The 21,308-nt window shown below is 41.2% G+C and overlaps 1 long non-coding RNA gene across 1 annotated transcript in view; it reads right to left on the reverse strand.

Moving 5' to 3' along the window:
• LOC146973222 (uncharacterized) overlaps positions 1-9,991 on the reverse strand; it is a 72,357-nt gene extending 62,366 nt beyond the window's left edge. Inside the window, exon 1 of the long non-coding RNA XR_015037729.1 lies at positions 9,689-9,991. This is a non-coding gene — a long non-coding RNA (uncharacterized LOC146973222). The remainder of the gene's footprint in view (positions 1-9,688) is intronic.
• Positions 9,992-21,308: the final 11,317 nt, after the last annotated feature.

The following is a 21,308-nucleotide window of genomic DNA, read 5'->3' on the forward strand; positions in this document are numbered from 1 at the left end:
TATATCACACTGTGGTGTTTATCTCACTTTGTCTGTGCCTGAAAAATTAATCCTCTCCTCCCATAATCCCTCCATCTCCCCCACATACAAGCATACATCTCTCCTCCTTCCCTATCCAGTCTGAGACAGTCCAGTCCGGTCTGGGTCTGGGTCTGTGTGAGTCAGAGGGAGCAAAGGATCTGACTCACCTCCTCATGAGTCTAAACACCATTAGTTTCCAGGTGGGAAACTGAGACGGCATTGTGTTTCTGATTAACCAGCTGAGGCACTTTTCCCTCAGAAATAGAGGGAGATCCTGTTGTCTGTGTGTGGGAGCATGCGCCTGTATCTTATGAGTCTACGTATCAGTGTGTGGGGGGTTTTGTGTGTGTGTGTGTGTGTGTGTGTGTGTGTGGTCCGGTGTACTGAGTGTATGTGACAGAAAGAAATAGAGAACGTGTCTGTTTCCACTGTGATTAATGCCTGAGTGAGACCACCAGGCTCGAGGCTGCAGGTGGGGACGTCTTTGTCTCAGCCGACGGTCAAACAGTGACTCAGTCTCAACTGAACTAATCTCATATAGTGAATCAGCATCAGTGCCAATAATGAGGTCATTCAACATGAAAACTGGCCAGATGTGAGCCAGACGGACATGACTCGCCAAGTCATTCAAGTTTTCAAACGTGAGAATCTACGACTTTTACTTGTGACATTACAGTAAAATTGAAAATCTTTTTTTTTTTTTTTGACAAGACACCACCTGACTGAGCTGTTTAGTGTTTTATAAACCAAATAATTTAATCAATTAATCAAGGAAACGATCTGCACTGAACTGAAGTATTGCTTTGAGGAAGTTACTGTACAGTGTATTAAGAAACTAAGCAGAGGTCTAAACAGCTGGAGCTGCTCCTCTGCCCAACTGATACTGGAAAACCACAATTGCAGCTCAATCAATATTCACGATGAGGGGATACACAGACACACACAGACACACACAGACACACACATACACAGCTGTGTCTCTGCCTTCACTGCGCTGATCTACTGTGTGAACCAAAACCTGACTGCTTCTCACTGTGCTCCTCCATTGTTGCCTTTAAGTATGCCGATCAATACCGCCAGCTGACACCCATCGACCAATCAATACCTCTCATTTCCCCAGGGGAGGCGGGGTTTAACATGTTCTCTTTCACACTACAAAATGACAGAGTTTGAATGAAAGGATGCATTGATGGAGGTGATGCTGCAGGGGAACAAACACCATGAGCTTTAACTCCTGGGGGGGAGATGATGTGGGAAAACAGCGCCCTCTTCTGGTGAGAGTGAGACAACAGGGTCATTTAATCTATTTCAAACTTGATTTAGTTGATATAGATGCTTGATATGCACATACAGTAAGATCTACTGCACTGCACCTCCCAATGCTACAATGTTTATATATATACGGTCCCTGTTCAATAAATGAAAAATAAATAAGCAGTTGATGCTTTTCTTTCTTGGTGCAAGCTAAAAAAAAAAGTGAACGAATGAAAGGTGAATGAATTTTGAATTTGGCAAATAAAATAAACAAAGATCTAAAATAAAGCTGGAGAAACAGTAATATTTATAAAAGAATATATATAGTTTATAGTTTATAATATACAGTATGGGAAAGCTCAGGAGTGATTCAATAGTGAAGAAGTTTCAGTTTCAAAGTTGAACAGCAGGTGGAGGCAGAGCTGCCATGTAGAGGCCATGAGGCTGATGTGGAAACATAGGGTGTCGAGTGTTGGGCAGCACTTTCTTTACTGATTATTCTCTTTTCACTAATATCCATGTGCATATTGTCTTAAGTTGCAGTAACAACTTTTTCCATGTTAAAGAAACACAGCAGGTTTGAAACAAAGATCTTTAACTAGGATTATGAAGTAGGATTTTTCAACATGGTTTCAACTATGAAAGCCTAAGATTTACTGCCTTGCTCGAAGGCACTGCACAAACATGCAAGAAGACGAGTCACTCTGGGGTTTTCGGTTTCTGGGCATTAAAAAAACAAAAACTTTTCTTCCATATTTCCACATCACCCAGACTGAACAGTTCATTCATGAAGCAGATCTGAATCCATGTACAGATGTAATGTGTGTGTCTTTCCACCAGGGGGCGACATAAGCCTGTGAATAACTCAGTGTGGTGACAATAGCTGCAGGTCCATTTACATTCATTCAAATGTGAGGCACTAACTGCTGTAATCATTTAAAAAATAAAAGGATAGGATTGGTTATTTTCTTTTCCTACTTTAAGCCTTTTCAGACTTTCAATCTGACTGATTCACCGTTAGAAACTCTGTCTTTTTTATCTCTTTTTTTATCATTAAAATATTAAAACAGCTCTGATTTCTAAGAATGAATCATAAGTATTGCATGATCCAGTAAGTGCAGTATCTGAGGATGCATGCAGTATCTGCTCTTTTCATTGCAGTGCGTTGTGGCTTTGACCTTTGACCTTCTCTTTCACGGTGTGTTAACAGGAAGTTCCTGTAACAAACAGTTCAATGAAATAAAAGCAGATATGTAAATGCATGTGAGACGCACACACCAAAAAAAACAAAACATTTTGCATAAAAAGATAAAAGCATTTGGCGCGTGAAAACCTTTTTTTTCTCCCCGTTTTGTGAACAAGAGTTTCAGACTCCACCACCACCACTTCCTCTGCTGTGAAGCCACTGGGTGCAGGTCTTTACTGGAAACCAGTAGCTCTGACTAAAAACCCCACTGTAGTAGTGTATGGTGCACTTGTAGCAGCCGTTACTTACCAATACATTGCACAGTGTGAGACAGTTCTTGCGTCTACACCTCACTGTCGACGCAAGAGCCCTCTCACATCCTCCATCCTCCCAGCTGCACCCTGAAGCAACATCTTGCTGGAAACCAGTAACTTCAACTGTAAGCCAGTGTGGTCAACCAACTAAATCTGCACATAAAAGGTGTACTATGGGTGTGAGTCAACTGTCATTACTACTAAGTCTGACAAGAGCAATTCCTTGTCAATATATGGATTTGTTTCATTGTTCAACCACTGATAACAGACATGTGAGTGTTGCCTATTAAGGCAAGAAAATGAGCACTGCTGCTGCTGCTGCTGCTGCTGCTGCTGCTGCTGCTGCTGCTGCTGAAGTCAGTGTGGTTTCTCGGACCCGACCAAAGAAAAGACCGGTTCCTCTTGGTCTCCCTGCAGAAACCTTGACCTCCACCATCGCAGAAAAACTCTGCAGCAACCAAACTGCAGCAATTCAACAGTTTAACCCTTGTACAACCATGCATGCATGCACTACTGCATTCTGCTTCAGGCCTGTATCAACATCAACAGCTTTGACGAGACCCGGGCTAGAAAGTGTTTATCAACTGATGACTGAAATCCCAGATGTTGATCAAAGGCAGTATCACATGAGCTGTTTTCTTGTGGCGAGGGCACTCTGTGCAAAGCTGAAGCTCTCTGAGACGTTTCTAAGAAGCAAAGAGGAATGCAAACACAACCCTCCTCCAGGAGTGTGTGGTGGTGGTGGTGGAGGCAATGCAGCACTGCCACTCAAGTAAAATGCATGTTGTGCAAGTATAGTATCAGCTGGTACGATGGTAGAGCGTTTACTGTAATAAAAAAAAAAGAAAAAAAATCCAGTGTTTGATAACGCAGGAATGTGCTCAGCTCGCCTCCACTTCACTTTCACTTCACCTTCAAAATAAAAGGATAAAAGGTAACAGCTGCATGGCCACAGAAGCAACAGGTATATGCACAAACACACACACACTGCACCCACTCACTCGTATAGGGTGCACAAGCACATTTGAAAAATTCACACACAGGCCAGAAACACCTTGAATTTAGACACTTCTTCTCACAGCTGCACAATATTTCTCACTGAACCACACTGCTCTCGTCATGTAAAGAGCTCTCAGTATAAATGCTGTGGTTTCTCATGTCTTCTCACCATCCCCTCAGCCTCGACACTCCACTGGTTAATCTACAAGCTACAAAACCAGGCCGCACGCTGTTATCAGTTTCTAAAAAGTTGAGATAAAGAAGTGTTTTTTATTTTTTATTTTTTTTTATTGGACAGTTGTATTAATTACTTAAAAATCCTGACGTTGATAGTGATAAAAGAGGAAGTGCTACTGTCCCTGTGCTGTGAGTGACGCATGCATGTGCAGTTAACATCCACATTGATGATGCATGTACTGTTCCCTGACACTGTACTCTCATTAAAACTGACCTCATTGCCAACCAAATAACCTGCCAGTTAACATCCTCCTATCATCATCATCATCATCATCATCAAAGGCAAAGGCCGGACCAGCAACACTGCCGACACCTGAGGGCCCAAACAGATCAGAGACTAACAGCTTTAAGCACTTAATTATTTTTGATTAACTTGTGCCTTAAAATCCAACTGCTTCATGTCAGAGTAGTTGTGTGCAAATCCACAAAACCTCGGTGGGATTAAGTGCTGGGTATCTTGGGTGAAGACTGAGGAGTGTGGCAGTTAGCTTAGCTTAGCATGAAGACTGAAACGACTATCCTAGCTCTGTTGAAACTGAGAAAATAGAAAGTCACCAATTCATATGTCATATCTAACCTGCACCCAGAAATGTTAAATACGCTAATTTGTGGTTTTAGGGGAAGTTACATGTATGCTGAATCTATTTCAGGCCTAGAGTCTATCTACTGCATGACGTGCTCATATTTGGGCTGTTTCTGAACCCTGGGTAGAGTCATGCTAGCTGTTTCCCTTTGCTTCCACTCTTTATGCTAAGCTAGGCTAAGCATCTTTTATCACAATGTGACAAAGTTCACTTGTAGTGATGAACTTACAGGGAATCATCATCACCTGACAGTGCAGCTGCCCTCGGCCTTCAGGCTATGTGAGTTTCAACTCACTACTTAACTGTCCAACCTGCAGCTTATTTTGGTTCAAACACCACTCTCATACAGCCTGTTGTCTACCACAGCAGGCAGCTGTTGCACTGTTGTGTTAAAAAAAAAATTGTGTGTTTAAGGCAAAGATGTGATCTCAGCAAAAAATGGCACGTAGTGGCTTTGGAGGGAAAATCCAGTGTTGAAAAGTGTCAAGAAGAAAAAAAAAACACTCATGCATCTGTGACTTTATCCAAAAGTAGAGGTGGTAAAAGAGGAGGAGCACACAGAGGAACAAGCTACTCATTCAACTGAAGTGAGAACATTAAAATGGAGGTGCAGCTGTATGCTTTTTTGAATGGTGTTGATATTTAAGTTTTATTTCAGGGCCTCCTATATATGACAAGTATTTCCATCACTCAATATCATATTATTTAAGTCCAAAAATCCCAGATCAGGTGCCATGATTCAGGCTGAGCTGGAGCCCATGAGGACGACGAATGTGACACAGCGATGGCTTGAGCTAATTATAAGTACTATGTGTGTCTGTGTGTGTGTGTGTCTATGTGTGTGTGTGTGATGTAAAAGCTGCCTACTCATTTGTTTTTGCCACCGCACAAATAGACACAAGGTTTACTTTCATTTGAATGAGCCATCTGTGGTTTGCATCTCACTCTCTGCTGCACACAGAGCACCAGTAGCCTTGAAACAGCATCTGCTGACTATGTGTGTGTGTGTGTGTGTGTGTGTGTGCTAAGAAAAAGTGAATAAGTGAATCTACTGTATTACAGTGTGAGGCAGACGAGCAGGTGAAGCCTCAGAGACCCCCTCCTGTGTGGAGGTGGCAGTAAGACCAGCTGTCCTGTTGGGAGTGACCTGGCAAGTGTAACGTGTGTAAAAATGGAGATTGTGGTTGGTAACTGAAAGCTGCTCTAATCAAATCTTTACTCACAATGCATCAAATGACTACTATTACTATTTATGAAAGGGGGAGGGAGGGTGTGGGGTTACTCACAGTGTCAAACACACAGATAATTATCTGACTCTGCAGGTCTCTTCAGCTGCACACTGAATAGTGTCTTTGAGGTCTCGATTTCTGATGTGTTGTTTGACTCTCTCTGCTCTTAACCCTTTCATTTCCAGTCACAAAAGGCAGCTGTTTTGTTTAAAAAGAAAAAGAAAAGCTTTAATAAATCAGCTCTACTCAGATTCTCTCAGAGGTTGGTAGAGACCAAACACAGAGGAAAAGGAGAAGCAGATTCTTGCTTTCATGGTGTGTGCACACAAACACAACTTGAAATCTTTCTCTGTATCTGACAGATGTGTATCAGCAACTACTTTGCTCTCAACTCTGCACCATCAAGGCTGATGTTTGTCATTGTGTTTACAGCTACATTTCCGTTGCATTAAAAATAGACAAAAAAACCCCAACAACCGTAAGTTAATGCATTAAGTAAATAATTAATCAATTGCAGCTACACACATTTCTTTTGCCTTTAGTGGCCGTCTGTAAGTCGCTGTAAGAGAAGGCCGAGCTCCAGAAACAGCATCTCCAGTTAGTTTCCACTTCCATTTTCAGTAGCGATATCGATTTGAATAGTGACAACATTAACTCTTCACTTTCTAGTCTCCTTTCCAACTTTGTCTCATAGTTTAGATTGGTGTTTGAATTTCGTCAGATCTCATTCACAAGTGTATGACATAGTGAAACACGGACGTATTTTAGATTATTGTTGAATATTTCAGTCTAATCAACCTCCTGTTGCTGTATTGTAACTTAATCTCACCCCAGTTTGACTCTCACACCTTTGACACTCAACTTTCTCTGCTTCTGCCTGTGTCTGCCTGGCAACATCTCTGGTGTACGTTTCCTCTAATTTGTCTATATCAAGGCACGGCACGCAGAGCAGCCTATAATCAGCCAGTTCCTGCTTTGACTACATTTCCATGCTCACCAACAAAACTCACAACACAAACAGCCCAACATCACGGTGTATGGGGCGACACTGGAGAGGGCATTTTCTTTACAGCGGTCATGGTTACAACAGAGCTGTGACTACTCCATTGTGAATGAATTACTTAAGGGCTTAAACCCACACCCACAAACTTTATTTAAAGTTATCAAATAAACACAAAATAGAAAAACAAAGTGAGGTGGAGGAGGAGGTTTATAACCATCCACATTTGTTACACTATAGTTTGAATTAGTAACATTAATGACTTCACATCATTTTAGCATGCAAGTAGGTAGTAAATAGCTTTAATTTTCATTATAAATGAATAATTTGATTATTTATTATTATGAATGCAATGTTTACTCCTCTTTTAGCTCAATTTTTGGTCTCCACCAACTCCACTGAGATATTTCTGACTCTCAAGCTGCTAAATGCTCCTCTGTGCTCACCTGCTGGTTGCTATCTGTATATTCGTTTCCTGTTTGGTGCTGAACAGTCTAGTACAAAGTGTGAGAGTACTGAGCCGTAGGTCGGTATAAAGACTCTGTAAAGCCGGCTCGGAAGTTGCTGTAGATTCGAATGATGATCATCGAACATTTCTCAAAGTGACAGGTTTAATATTAGCTAGCACAGCCTGGCTGTCAATAAAACACAGTGTCCTGAGAATATGTCTAATTATGTAAATAAGAGAAAACACCTGAGGGGTGGTGGATTCACAGGTACACTAGTCAGAGTTTTGAAGTAAAACTGCCCCCCAGTGGAATCTCACAAGCTCAACAAAAGAGGACGATTACTGTAAAGATAGGACTATAATTGCAGAATTATTATGAAATGTATATTACAGACATTTTAGGTGAAGTACAGATCAAAATTCCCATTTGCCATCTTTGAAATGAGTCACAGCAGGTTAACTTCCTTTGTGCTTTGTACTGCAGCTCTATCTATATCTACACATTAGTCATATCTGGCTGGACCCAGAGCGACTTATCAGCAAGTGCTCAGACATGTGTTTTACATGTAATCTACCATCTAACTCCAGAAGCTACAATATTTGATATGATATCAGGTAATATCAGACAATGTGTCCATGTGTGCATTTTTACCTCTGCTTCCTGTTAAGCACCATATTTAGTTGCCCGGGATGCAAAATGGTGCAAGCAACAAGAGGAAGCTTGTGCAGTTGAGGTCACTAGGAAGCAGAATGAGGAAATGAGCTGATGTCTTTATGGTGCACGTTCACACACACACACACACACACACAGAGGAAAAATGCATGATCTCAAAGAATCCTCTTTAAATAAAGGTTATATAAATAAATCCCACTCCCCATTGTCTATTTTACGCACGCACACGCACACGCACGCACGCATGTAGGCACGCACACATGCACGCATACACACACGGTCTTCTCTTCCCCCCTTTCCCTCAAATGCACTCACTCAAAATTCAGCTCATATCTGGGTTGACACGTCTCTGCTGCTCAGTCTCCTGCCACATGAATGGAGGAAACAGGGACAGGGAAACCCCATCTCACTCATTATGAAACTCCCTCTCTCACACACACTCACACACACACCACCGAGTACATCTCTATATCTTTACTTTTAATGAGTCCAAATGGTGGAGAAGTGACGAGTTGGTGGCATGATGATTGGCAAAACACGAACAGAGAGTTGAAAACAGAGATATATTAAACTAAACTATCAAATTATCTCAAACACAACTTATGTTACTTAAACAATCAAAATTAGTTGTAAAAAATAGAAAAATAAGGGGAATACTTGTCTACTGGTGGACAGAATCAGTTTAGCCCTGAGCTTTCAGCCACACCTTAGTCTTCAATCAGCAGATAAAGTTTACTGAGCTGTCTGTCAGCTGACAAATACTTTTTGTCTGTATGAAAGTACTTATTCTAGTGTCTAGAGTGAACAGAAATGCTGAAATGAAAACAGCTCCCATCTCAGAGGAACTGAGGAAGACTGTCGAATAAACTCAAAAGCTCCAGTAACAGCTACTAAATCGTCCTCCAGCCAAGGTGGTTTGTTTTACTAATAAAAATGTCAAATTGATGCTAAAATTTCTAGTCACACACTAAGTTGCGTTCTTGAACTTCTCGTTTCCGACGGAGCCTGAACGCAGCATCTCCCAGTGACTTCCCTGGGCTGCAGAGCAGTTTGCCTGTCATAAAGTTATTGAAGTGACGCCCACTGCTTTCTGGTAAGACTCTTTCCAGGAGGTGACGCTCACCACCCAAACTTCACACGCTGATAAGGATCAGACTACAAAAACATCACAGATCAATTCACACGAGAAATCAAAAGGAGATTTGCTTTGGATGACGGCGATCATGATAATGATAATGGTAATAATATTAATGAACCGGGTGCGACTCCTCTGATGCGCATTCATGGCTGCAGTATAGGCTACACGAGAGAAAATGATGACAATGTGCTATGAAGTAAAAAGAAAAAAAAAAACTTTCAGGTCAAGTCATTCAATAACTTAAAAAAAAAATACAAAAGGAAGAGGAAGGCTGGGTTACTATCTCTGTCTGACACCGCACACTTCCTTTTATCTGCGCACAAACCGCCCATTACGCATGAGTAAAGCTGCACGGCCGTCAAACCATCTCCACTTTATACGACAGTGAACACTTGTGTCTACTTCTGGATTTAAAAAAAAAAAAAAAACTTTTGAAATACGGCTGTGATGTGATGAAATACAGCCTGAGGAGTTTGATCTGAGCTGCTTCCTCATTTAGGACTTTGAAGGGAGCGCAGCGGAGTTGAGAGGTGGAGAACTTCTTCCAGGAGCCGTTTAATAAGACGTTTAATTCATAAAAGTAGAAATGAAGTGACAACACTTACCCCCCTCCCCCGGCATCAGCAGCAGGCAGGCGCACACTTGTCTTTGCTTTTTGCACATCTTCTTCTTCTTCTTCTTAAGTCAGCCAACACTTGCAGGGCGCGCATCTGCAGCAAGCAGACCAGACACGCTCTCTTTCACTTTCAAACTTTTTTTTTTTTTTTTTTGCAGTGCGAATTAAAAGTCATCCTGAGCGCACGCAGAGCCATGTGCGCGCTTTCCCCCCTCACTCTCTCTCACTCACTGCACTCACTCTGAGTCTCCCCTCACTAACTTTCTTCAGTGCTGCACCAGAGCTGTCCTCTGCAGCTCCCCATTCATACTGACATGGCTGCGAGACTTGCACTGTGGTACATTTTTCGTATTTTTTTGGTCACACCCACCACACCAGTCCTTCCTTCTCTGCTGCATGATGAGGGGAAACCTCAACATGAATGGACTTCTCTGTTTGACATCACTCTTCTCACACACACGCACACAGGGATGTATTGTAATATACATAATGTACGTAGTAAGGTTATGAACAACGACAATTAAAGGTAGAAACGCACCTGTCACTGATCTTTATGAACAATGGGTATCAGTGTTTAAGTTCACTGCTGCCTTCAGGGCGATGTAAGGACGAAAAAACAATGGAAAACAACAGGGAATTGGAAAAAAAGAAGTTCAAAAAGTGCATGGAAATCAATTTTTTATGGTTAAAAATTAGGAAAATGAAACTGTAACTAGTTGTTTTCACCATGATGGTCTTCACATGATTTCCTTTTCCTATTCCAGACAGTACAAATTAAATTATTTTTAAGGAGTTAATCAAATGTTTGTTTGATAAAAGACCAGGGAGCACAGATGACAATGTGAATGTCAAGGATAACACAATAAAACTTATTTGAACTAGGTTACATAGAATCATACAGAGGCATGTGCAGTTCTCGAAGTTCAACTAATAATTCACCCCATTTTAGCTGGAGCTGGGATTAAATATATAAGAACTGTGGAGTTAAACAAAGGCCAAATGCTAATTGCTAAGCCTGAAAGCTAAAATGCTCACTGTGACAATGCTAAAATGCTGGTGTCAGGTTTGAAATGTCACTGTATGTACTCCCTATCTGCTGTAGCAGGTTAATGTTGTCATATTTCACTGGATTAATCAAATATGTGACACGTTTGTGGCTCTGGGATTCATGAATGACCTTGTGCATAACTTCATGGCAAAACTTCAAATAGTTGTAGGGGTGGGTGGGTGGAACCACTGACACTGCTATCAGCTTGCATGTGTGCACACACACAGTGTCTGAGAATCTCTTTCCTGCGGTATTTTATCTTTCTGCATGAGAGCTCACCTGGCAGGTGTCTTCTTCACTACAGCTGCTCTTTAGATTCTCGTCTCCGCCCGCCTGGGAATCCGTGCAGCGTATATGAAACCTACTCAGCAAACATGGACATCACAGCAGGCTCATCCTGACGAACAAATGATTATAGAACATATTGTGAATTATAAACACATGAAACAATAGATCAAAGAACCATGCAAACAATAGCATTTAAAAAAAAAACTTGAATCCAAAACAAATTTGCCTGTCCTTATTCTTTCCCTCATGGCTCATATAAATACAGGACACATGCAGATATATGAAAAGCCGCCATGCATGAAGAAGACAGGGAAATTCAGCGCATTTTCATGAACACACACATATAAAGGAAGTAAAAGCAGAAGTTGTGGTGAAAGGTGGGGAGATTTCTCTGTGGCCCGTTTCATTTAGCTCTTGATGCTTTGCTCAGAAGGAGACACGGGCTATTAATAGAGGGGAAAGGGTTGTCCTTCTCAGCTCTCTTCATGTGTTTGGAAGTACCAGCCTGTGTCAGTAAATCTGTCCTTACTATGTGTCTCTGCGGGATGGATATTATGATGACTTCCTCATGTGGACATTCGCAGTTCTGTATTTAACCAAACGGCCTGAGATGAACCCCGCCCACGCTCTGTATAAATGTTAAGTGACACATTTCCTGTGAAGATTTACATAATTTCTCCTCCGAGCGCAAATTGTGTGGAAACGCTATCTGATATAACCGCTGCTCACAGGGGTGACCTGGTGGAGAGAAGTGGATGTTAGAGCAAAGGGAAGTACAGTACAGATGTGGTGACATGTCGGCGGCTCCTCCCATGACAGATGTTTCAATAAGATTGTCCAGAAAGAAATTACTGAGAAAGGGTGGTGTCAGATCTGTTATCTAAATCACACTTAACATGATAGAAAAGCATCTTTATAATACTGTTCTAGTGAAGTACTGTACTTCTTCAGGTTGGTAGGCTCTTATGAGGGTTAGGCTTGGTTTGTTTTAAATGAAAGGTTCGCTCAAAAGTTTATTTCTCTGCCAGGAAATTCATCTCTACACAGCTTCGTACCAAAGGCTTGTTTTCATGTCTCTGTGATTTTCTGTCGTGTTGTGGCCAAACTGTAGTATCACTTACTCATATAGAGATTTAGCCGGTTTACTGAATGACTGGACACGTGCGTAAGACATCTGCAAAATGTTGGGCCTCTGCGGTCTCTCAGCTCTGGTGATGTGCTGAAAGGTTTCAAAGGATACAAAGACAAATAACTCCAACTTCAAAAATGGGGAGAAAGCACAAGCACAAATCAGACAAAACAACTGTAAAGAGATGAAAAACGACCACAGAAAGACACACAAAACGATTGCAGAGAGGCGTAAAATGGCCACAAAGACACAGAACGACTACAAAGAGACACAAAATGGCCTCAGAGATGCAAGATGGCCAAAATGAGATAAAAAAAAATAAAAATAACCACAAATAAAACAGCCCCCTGGGGACAAATGAAGTTTCTTGACTTGGCAGAGATGCAAAATGACTGTAAACAGATTGTGCAGTCATTTTCTCTCTCTTTCAGTCTGAGGGTCCCATGTGGGAGAGGTGAGGGGCCCAATTTCTCATAATCTGTCAAGTCCAGTTGCCCTGGTTTCAAAATGTCTTGCACATTGGTGGTCAGTGGCTGTGGTTTCATGAGGAAGTGAAGTCCATAAAAGTGTCCTTTGTTCAATGACAAAACGCTTAGTGCATGTGTGAATCGTTAAGATGTGAGAACAGACGCAGGACTGGACGGCAGGTTCACTGTGACACACGTGGATTGTCTTATTGTGGAAACAAACACAACAGCATTTTTTTTTTTTTTTTCCTGAAGCCATCGCTCTTTTTCCCACAAGCTTAACCCAGATCGGTCAGCCCGGCATCACAAACAGTGGACACAGTCAAGGCTGTCTGTGTTTCACAACACATGCCTTAGAGCTGTCTGGGGGGAAGAAGAAAAAACACACAACTCCCACATTATTACACAATCTTACATTGTGTTGGTTGTTAAAATCCAATCCAGGATCCAGAATGACTTACGTAGAATAAATCCAGCTACAGAAAAATTGGACATCATAGACACAGATCATGATCATCTATTGGACGAAGGACTTTAGTTAATATTCAATGACAGACCACCCATGGTGCAGATTGAGGGGCAAACTGTCCCCACCTTGACATCTAGATAGTTTTTCACCTTTTGGCGTGAAGAGTGAAGGTTCTCCTTGGTAGGACAAGTGTTTTTTGTTTACGCCAACTTGTTCAGAACAGGGTTAAAGGGCAACTATGCAGGTCCAGTCGCTTTTCCGCTGCTTTGCTAACCCTCCTCCTGGCCATGTGCATTTGTTTACAGCAAAGCCGGCGAGAAAGCAATCCATGACGCGGTGGATAACGTTATTTATCATATACGCATTACGATGTGTATATTTGTGTACTCTTATTTGTCATAAAGGGAGTGGCGGTGATCTTGCAAGGTTGGTTTTCAGCCAAGAGACACTAGGTGGAAGGCAGAGAGCCTCTATTCCATCTCATAACATGTAATCAGTCATTTATTTAACCATCACAATTACTCAGAAGAAGTCTTGCATATTTCCTCTTTAATCTAATATACTGAATACAGTAGAAAACAGGAAGTCTCTTAGGTTTCCAGGAAAAAAAAGTGATCTATACAAAAAAAACTGGACATGCCAACATGTTGTCATTTCAGCATCTAACCAAAGCACAGCTTAGGTTTACAGGAAATTGGTGACTGGTTTTTAAAGTCATGATGAACATGTCCTGAGGGGAAAATAATAAATCAGTTGTTTTAGCAAATGCCCCAAAACAACATAAACTCAAGTGAAAATTACTCACAGCAGGGTTTTAATAAAATTTAAAAAATCTGATTCTCTCTTAATCTCCTCTCATCTGAATTTGTTTATGACCCAGAAAACCAATTCACATGTCTGGAAGTGATTTTTGTATAATCATTTTATAGGGAGAGGGCAGGGCATCAGAACACAGATATCCCAGCATGCACTGCTCACATATTTACAATAAGACCCAACTTCACGTCTAGAGAAAAGCACTTTGGGAAAAGCTAGGTTAAAGATACATTTGCCTCAATTCCTCCCTCTTTATGAGAAAGCCTCAGTGTTTATGGTTACCGGGTAACATGGCCACATCGTCAGTGAGTCACGTCGCTATCGAATGTGTTATCTGCTGGTATTTTTAATTTAGAGAGCAACCACAAAGAAACGAAGACCAGATAAAGTCGGTTTCAGTCAAGTTTCACTTTCATTTTTCTTTTTTTCTTTTTTTACATTATCCCTCTTTGACTCTTACATTCAACTTCCACACAAAGTCAAAACACAAAACGCCACTTTTCGGGAGAAAAATCAGAGATAAAGCCTGAACACATGTTGATTTTATAACCAAGCAACCTGCATCTTGCATAGAGCTGCAGTTACTAAATTACTTTCAGAAATCAGAACATGGCTCCAGACTGAGCGTCTCTTTCAGCACAGCTAGAAATATCTGAGATTGTTTTGTTTTTTTTCCTGCATTTCCCACCATCGCGCCTTTTAACGCTGGGACCCACTGTAGCCCTGCAGCATCACAACAGCGGGGACACAAGAAGCTCATACAAGTTCAGAAAAGAAGAGCAGCTCTTTAAGAGGCAGTCAGAGGAGACTCCAGGACTATTAAAACCCTTTGATCATCTTAAAGGCACCCACAGGCTGTCCCGGTTCCTGTTGGCCCCGGACTCTCAGTTCATGTGACATTTTATCTGGAATATTTGTTGAGACACGTCGACTGAGACGGCACGTGTTTCCAAGAAACCACACACACACACACACACATCATCATCATCATCAGACAGCTAGACACACAGACAGACGCCCAAGGCTTGGTTGTCTTTCAGATTACACTGTGAGCTTCTGGATATCGTATATTAAACCTGACATTGCACGGGTGCCATGTTGACAAAGTGAGGAGGGAGGTCAATTAAATTGGCTGTGGTTCAAATGATAAGAATTACAGTAATCTACACCCCTGTTCAAGGGAAACAGTCTGCCGTCTGCATAAAACATAAGCATTAAAGCTGCTTTCAGTCATATTACCTTCTTTTATCTTTTAAAGAAAAAGAAGATTATTTACACATCCAGCGGGTACAAAGCAAAATTTATTACTCATTTATTATTCATCAGTCTCCTGAGGGAAGTATCTGATACTCGGGCTTCAGCTGTTAAACAGCTGCCTGGTACATTAAGGCCACATAAAGGAGAGGAGAGTGGAGTTTGTAGTAAACAGAAACCCAAAACAAAGAGCTGAAAGATGCCAAAGAGGAGTCGAGGAGAGATCATCCATGTGGTTTCATCCCCTTTCACATTACACATAGACATTGTGATGTGTATTCAAACCTGGACTGAGCTGGAGATTAAGGTCAATCTTTTGCTTCTTTAACAGTATTTTAATACACCAATATAAAATAGTCTTCAATTCAATCACTGAAGAGAGTTGAAGTTCAATAGAGTTTTATTGACATTGCAGTCAATAAAACCAAAGTCGTACTCTAGGAGAACAGGGCCCTGACACACAACACAGCATGACTGACTTCACCCTCCTTTACTACACCATTTAAAGTTTTTACATCAAACATTGGACTTTGACATGATTATTACGTTAGTTTGCATATATCTCCTCTCGCTCTCTCGCTTTTCCCTTCCACCATTCATACTGTTAAGCCTTTCCACTATTTCTCCAACTGGCAAACTGTGCGGGGGCCCCCACCTGCTCTCCTACAGGCCTTCTTATCTCCGCTCTTCCGCACAATCCTCCTCTTTGCTCGCTTTGTGCCTGACCCCTCCAGGTTGATATGCCCATGATTCATGATACACGCGCCCCACTCGCAACCGGCCCGCAAAAATGGCCGGCTGAGCTGCTCCTCTCTCTATAGCGCTGCATTCTCTTCCACACTTTCCAGGGCCCCACCACACTCATGGGGGAGCCTGGTGCAAACTCAAAGTTCACAGAGGGGCCGAGGATGCGTTCACATCTAAATCTAGGTTTTATGGTGGAAGTTCTTTAAGAGCAACAGGAGTTCAAATAAAGAGTAGGAAAGTATTAAAGGGTAGTTCAACATTTTGGCAAAATGGTCCATTGCCGTAATCCCTATAGTTTTAGCAGTACGTTCGTTACCTTTAACTGTCGGTGCAAGCTATTTTTAGAACAGCGGAGCAGAGCCGCAAGCTGCTCAGAGCTAGCCTACGGAGGCTAATGGGATTTCTTCGTTTCCCTCATCAAACTCATCAAATACACAATCTAACAACTCCAAAACGCTCTGGTGGACAAGTTGTGACCTGCACATTCACCACGCTATGAGATAATAACGGATCGTTACGAGACAGTTGACAGAGTAGTTTTCGAGGTAAATTCATGCAAAACCGCTGATGCGCGTTCCCGTCAGGGGCAGTTTTTCAGCAAGCAGTCTCTGCATTTGTAAAGTAAAGAGTTAAAACATGGATAAACGAAGTACACACTTTGATTATAAGGGTAACATTATAAGGCCTACACATTTTATGGTTCTCCTTCAGCGTATGAACCATCACATGCAAAATTTTACACTACAGTTGTTATAATATTGATGAGTGTAGCAATATTGCAGGTTTGGTAGCGAGGATTGAAGATTATTAGTTCCTATATGTTACAGCAGCAGCAGGACTGTTTGTGTTTCCTTACTGTACTAAAAAGTTTGAAGTTTAAAAGATTTTTGTATTTACCTTGCCAAACATTTAACTGACTGAAAAATAAAATGTCTTTCATTAACTGGCTCCTGCACCTCACTAGTGATTTTATTATCATCTTTTGTTTATTCAGATGAGTTACAATTTTAGGAAGGTTTAAAATCTTGTGTCATTAAACAGAGTGTCTTAGAAAAGTGTCCGTTTTTAATTTGTTTTGTATGTCTGAGGCTCGAATCCTAATGAGTCGTCCCAAAATTACAATGGACCTCGGGTACGTTTTGTGTTAGCCAATCATGAGACAGAGTTGGGTGCGTACTGTGAGGACAAATTTGAGACGTTTCTTAGGTAACCAATAACCATGAGGTCAGTAAATCGGGCGAGAAGACCGTTATCTGTCCCTGCATTCCCTCCAAGGCAGAGGCCAAGGACACAATGCCTCCCTTAGCATCCTCATGGCACTCCCCAGACACAGCTGCACAACTCTACTGATAATTGGAGCCGTGTATGATAACACAGATCCGGATTAGAGAGAAAGGAACAACTGGTACCTTCACACCAACTAGGAAGATGTTCAGTGAGCGAATAGATACACATTTCTCTACACAGCCCAAGGCCATCTCCTCACAATTGAGGTGGCATGATGCACACTTGTATTGATGATTACGCCGTTCTCCTTGACCAAGCTCATTAAACATCTTCAAGATAAGACATTCAGGACTCCTGGGACCTCAACCATAAGTAGAGAGACATAATATACAGTAAGGGCAAATGGAAGTGAACAACTACCAGTGAGAGGATTTCCTCTAAAGGGTGCGATGATGGACACCAAAAACACACAGTGTTAAGTTGGAATTATTTTTTGAATATGGGGTTTCCACTGGGATTTCTGAGTTGTATTTTATCACATTATCAAAGGTTTACTGTCAGATTTACCACTAAGGAACATACAGTGGCATGCAAAAGTTTGAGCACCCCTGGTCAAAATTTTAAAATGTTAATGTGAACAGTTAAGCAAGTGGAAGATGAAATGCTCTCCAAAAGGCATAAATTTACAGATGGGACATTTCCTTTACATTTTAAACAATGTAAGTTATTTTTAAATGTTCATCTTTTTCATTTTCAAAATGACAAAAAAGTAAATGGGCCTGCAGCAAAGGTTAGGCTATCATAGTGTGTAATATAGTAAATATCCTGTCTGATATCTTGGTCAAAGTTATCTGAGAGCTCAAGCCTCCTGGGTTTCGCATTCTTTTGCAGGCTGCTGCTTTGTTTCCCCTTTCAATTGTAGAAAGCAAAACCAATACATTGCTTAAAATATTGCAAAAGAGTGTTTGAATTTATGCCCTTTGGAGATCCAAATCTTCCATTTGCATTACAAAAAATTGTGAGTAGGGGTGCCCAAACTTTTGCATGCCACTGTACATTATATTGAAAACAAATGCGCGTTTGAAATATTTCTCTTAAACCATAAATAAATAAACAACTCCTTAGTCATCACCAGATTTAGATTCAGCTGTGGCTAAATCATGTTTGGTATGTGGCATCACCTTTTTCCACCCGAGTGCCACCCACTTCATTCCAGGTAGACGCACAAACACACTATGTATCTCTTCTGATACAACCGAGAGTCTTTACAGAACAGAAAGTTGTACGGTGATAAGAGAGTGAATCATCGTCAGTGTGTAGGTGGACAGGTATCCACCCAAACGACTCAGGAAGTAGATTAGAAAGGCAGAGCAGAAATATCAACAAAGTGTCTGATCAACTATAAGGACCTTGTGAGTCATGTCTAGCTTGTATTATTTGGGCTTTTTCAAGGTTATAATGGTGAGAAAGCTGCTGTTTCATACTTTGTTCAGCAGATGTATTAAGATGTGTTGAAATGTGGGCGGACCAGCCAATTCAGAGCTTAACAGATGCTTCAAATGCTTCGTTTTGTCCGCCCAAACCAGGGGAATTAGCCTTGGTATGAAGAAGATTATAGACTAAAACTGATAGAAAAGACCTTTGTTTGGGCTTTATTCTAACTTTCTTTGATTTTTTTTCTTTTTTTTTTTTGAGTGACCACCATTGGGACAAACGTGTGAAATTTTGTAGGCAGCAAATGATTGGGAGGCAGTTCAAATGTTTTGTTGGTGAGTCAGGCGACTGAAGCCTTGGAGAAAATAAAGATTTGATCTCTTTGCAAACAAAAAAAAACTAAATAAATACAAACAAGAGCTGGAGCTGGGTGTGGGGAGCTGCTCTGTGCATTGCAGCTCTGTGCAGTGGGTGTGGGCCGCTTGTTTGTTCGGATGTTTTCCATTTTCTCTGGAATGTTCTCAGAGCTGTTGGTTAAAAATGAAATGAGGAACACACATGCACATCCCTCCCACACTCTTCACTTTGCAACATGAGGGTTTTTATAATTAGTCGGGCATCAAAATACAAGATTTTTCCGTGGCTTAAAAGGCTGAGGCAGAGGTTTTTAAAGTCTGACAATGGGATACAGACAGTGGGAAAGTCTGAGACTCAATCACATGAAAACACACAAATATTGCAACATGAGATGAAGCTGAGATTACTGGGGTTTTCTCATACTTTGGTTAATATTTGGCTTAAAAAGCTTTTTAATTTTTGGGAGGGGAATAAACATGAAGTATCATGCAGCAATGGAGTCAAGTCAGTTACTTAGCTGTGGACTACAACTATAGCCCAAGTTTGTGCCTCTCATCTATTCGCATATAGTATGTTCAGGTCATAGAGGTTTATTGAAGTTTCTTTAATTGTTCCTATGTGAAGAATGGATGCTGAAAAGTGGCCAAACAACATTAACTAGTACGTTTTGGTTAAGACTCAAAATGTAAAACTGCAGTATTTGACTTACTTTACTCTTACAGATACTTGCTGATCCACACCAGCCAATATAAGAACTAGGCCTGTGTCATACAGTATATATCACAGTTTGTTGTGTTGTGACTAAGATTTTGTGCGTATATATGAAGTTAATTTTGCCACCTCATTGATCATTCATCTCTTTTGTTGATTATGGTCTAAATGTGTCAGTGATTAATGACATAACATGATGATAAATTTGATTTATTTTAAGTGGACACTATTTCCATGTAGCCTACAGCTGCTGTAGCTTTACTGTTGAATGTGTTTTTATGTTTCCCAACTCCACCACAACCTCCCCCTCAGTGTGAAAACAATCTGAGCCAGAGTCCAGAAGTCACGTGGGAGTCAGATAGGCATCAACCCAAGAAATGGTCGATTAGATTTTGGTTTCCAGGATCAGATAGTTTGAGAATTTATTCAGCATTCATGCACTGGTAGGAAAGTCCCACAGTCCCGCTTTTCAAAGTTGTTGGTTAAACACGACATGCACACTCAACTGTAGAGGAAATCCACCAGTGTCACAAAACTGTGAATGTTTTCGAGAAAACCCCCCCCTGACACCAGACAATATCTGAATTTGATCGCAATCACGAGTATTTATATGATCACAAGCGCCGTGTTGGTGTTCTCTGTTACTTTGTGGGCTTCTTTAATTTTAGTTTGACCACTCAGTTTATCAATGGTCCGCACCTACACAGCCTGTAGTTCGTAGGTTTGAGTACCTTTATTATTATTAACATGTGTGACCTGTGGGCAGATCGAGAGTGAGAGAGTGAGAGAGAAACAAAATGTTGTGTGGTTTGTAGTTTTTTGTCATTTCCTGTCACTTTGCGGTCGTGTTCGTGATTGTTCTGAGTCTCATCATGGACATTTTGTGCTTTTTTGACTGAACTCAGTGACTCTCATGACGTCACATACAGTACAGACACTCTGGCTCCGACATCAGGCCCCGGGTTCTACCAGGCACAGGTGCAGGGGCCTGAGAGGTCGGTTGGTCAGCGCAACGGTCAGGATTTGTCTTGTTAGCATCACTTGAGGCAAATTGGTCTGAGATGAGCACGAAATACTGGAATAGCCTGAAAGAAATTGATACACAAAATTAAAACATGAGCACCAATTTGTTTTGAATCTTAAAATATTTTGTTACTTTCATATTCTCCAATGAACTCTATTCTTGTTTTATATAGAGTATGTTCTGAAAAACTATTTGATCAGAGGCCACAGGAGAGGATCACTGCTCCAGAGTTGTTACACAGAATCACAGACCAATTTTAAGGCATCATTTACTTTATTTAACTTCATCATGTGTAAGAGACTAAAACAGCCGACGTTTTCCCACTAAGTGCAAAGGTTGAGTTAATTCAGTCTAATCCGTGCTGTGGATAGGATATTATTCATTACAAAAACATCACTGGAAGATTAAGGGATTGCTTTCATGTGGGTGAACGACCCAAAGCAAAACCCACAGCTCGTTTTGATCTTCGACTCACTTCAAAGGACCTACATCTTGACCACAGGGATGCAGCGCTGGCACCACCACAATCAAGTCTGTGTTAAACAATTAAAGACACGATGGACAATGTTGTGTGGAGGCCGATTCGGTTTCCGCCGATGAGAGAATGCAGCAAAACAAAAAAATGGAGTTGAGTTCTC

The sequence above is a fragment of the Trachurus japonicus genome, chromosome 15, assembly GCF_045865225.1.
Source record: "Trachurus japonicus isolate A0001 chromosome 15, Traja_1.0".
Lineage (NCBI taxonomy): Eukaryota > Metazoa > Chordata > Actinopteri > Carangiformes > Carangidae > Trachurus > Trachurus japonicus.